The sequence below is a fragment of the Python bivittatus genome, unplaced genomic scaffold, assembly GCF_059951505.1.
Source record: "Python bivittatus isolate LINGU-HERP-01145 unplaced genomic scaffold, Pbiv_v1 ctg000840_np1212, whole genome shotgun sequence".
Classification (NCBI taxonomy): domain Eukaryota; kingdom Metazoa; phylum Chordata; class Lepidosauria; order Squamata; family Pythonidae; genus Python; species Python bivittatus.
In genome coordinates this window covers 19,625,651-19,627,899 of record NW_028277113.1, presented here as the reverse complement: position 1 = coordinate 19,627,899, position 2,249 = coordinate 19,625,651, and positions in this window count along the sequence as shown.

Sequence of the window (2,249 nt, the reverse complement as noted above, 5' to 3'; positions counted from 1 at the left end):
TTTGGTATAATTATACTCTAAAAAGGTTAACACATGCTCCACCCCCAAAGGGTATTTTATACTCTTTAAGAAATATGTATCTCAAAATCTACACCTTTCCTGTTTTGGGATTATTGAATTTTGAAAGCATTGTACCTTTATGCAAGTGAATGAACATAAATAAGGAACTAAGATGTGCCTCATGCAACTATTATATGACTCCCATCTTTTAAAATAATGGCATTTATACATGTTATAACCAAGATGTGGAAAAGTAGATTATTTACCTTCTTCCATAGAATCTTTCACTTTACAAAAACATATATTCTAATTAAAATATCTAAAATCAATCTGTATGTGTAATTTTTTTTTAATTCAATTTCCATGTTTTTCATGTGAATGTGAAAGACTGTGCATTAAGTGGTACCATTTGTATAGTAAAAGTTAAATGACCAAAATAAAGGACAAAAGTGAGTTTTTGAAAAATACTGTAAATAAATCTAAAGGATAGCTTTCTGAAATAAAGGACTGTCCTTTATCATAAAGGACATATGGTCACTGTAATTATAGCTTGACTTAATAATTTTAAAAAGCCTCACTCTAGAACAAGCTGCAGAAGCCAGTATAACAGGTATGTAGAAAATTTCTCTTCTATGCAGGAGTTAGGCTAGCTTTTCCTGGCAGGTATTGGGCTGGGTGAGTCCATGTGGCAAGGATGGGATGCAAGGAACTCTTTTCACTCTAGTCTGTCTTCATGGTCTTGAATAAGGAAGAAATTTTTTTTGGAACATTTGGTCTAAATTGGAATGTGGCCAATTTATATATGTTTAAAAATGTCTAGCAAGCCCTCATTGACAATTAGGGTCTGGGTTTTTTTTTTCTTTGTAAGGAAAAGTAGATAACTTCACCATTTGACAGGCCTTACCATTGGCAGAAGATGTCTGTATGTCAATAAAATGACTAAGAAACTACTTGTATCTAAGGAACTTCACCATAAACTTGTTTGTTTATAGTATTTGGCTTTCATGGGTATTGATAAAAATGTCCTCAAAGTTTGTAGAAAGCTTTAGGCAGATTTGTTTCTCTCCTGTAACAAAAATATTTCTTTGGCTTTGCAAATAAGTTCATAAATTAATAACATTAAGTATTAAAGATACTGTAAATGTATAGAATTAAATAAATGTATAGAAAATGTATAAATGTATAGGAAAAATGTATAGAAAAATCCTTGCATTTCTGATAAAATTCTTCCACCCAAGTGCTCCCAAAAAGTTACTTGAACACTGTTCTTCCACGTGCACTGAAAATGCTGTCTTTACTTTATTAGAGAGATTTACCAAAAACCTGACAATTATTGTACTTTGGAAATAGAAATCAAATACAAAAGTGTAGAGTAGAGAATGTTTGGTTTTAGTCCTTCTGAAAAAAATTGAAATTTTGGTTGATCACAAGCTGAATACAAATCAGCAGTGTGATATAGCTGTGCAAAAGGCAAACAGCTTTAGACTGCATCAAAAGGTATTTCATTTCCAAATTGTGAGAACTACATCAGTAACCCTCTACCTCAAGTACCATGCCTGGTTTAGAACATCACATTTTAAAAATGATCTGGCCTCCCAAACAACAGCTCATTTTCTCATTATTACCACAATAAATCTGTCAGACTAACCTTGTAATCATAAAACCAGTCCTAATTTGAAAACAAGCTTGCCAAGGAATCAATGTCCAAAGCACTGAACTGAGGTCAAGAGATAAGCTGAGGTCCAGTGCCAGGGATATTTTATAGTAAGGATTTTTTCACAGGCAAAGGATATTTTTAAACAGCGAGCCCTGGATATCAGTGCCCAATTGGACATGGAGGAATTGGCCAAAAATGGGTCATTAAAATGGTTGGCGAAGAACAAAATTACCTTTAATTCTGAAAAATATCTATCGATGAGTCTAAATCAAAACCTAAGAAGGGCCTACACTAGAGCTAGGTTCGAATTACTGGACTCCATGGTCAAATATGGTCGTTTCCATCGTGTGCCTTATGATGAGAGACTATGTCTCTGTGGGGACCCAGCTATAGAAGACATTGGCCATGTTTTGTTCGACTGCAAACTTTATGACTCACTTAGGCTTAATCATCTGTCTCCTCTGTTGAAAAGAACAGTCCATTGAGACTCCAAATACAGATTATCCTATTTTCTCTCGGGCACAAATATCTTTATTGTGAGTAGGAGTGCCAAGTTTGTGGACAAGGCAGCTCAGTTGAGAGCCCGATATAT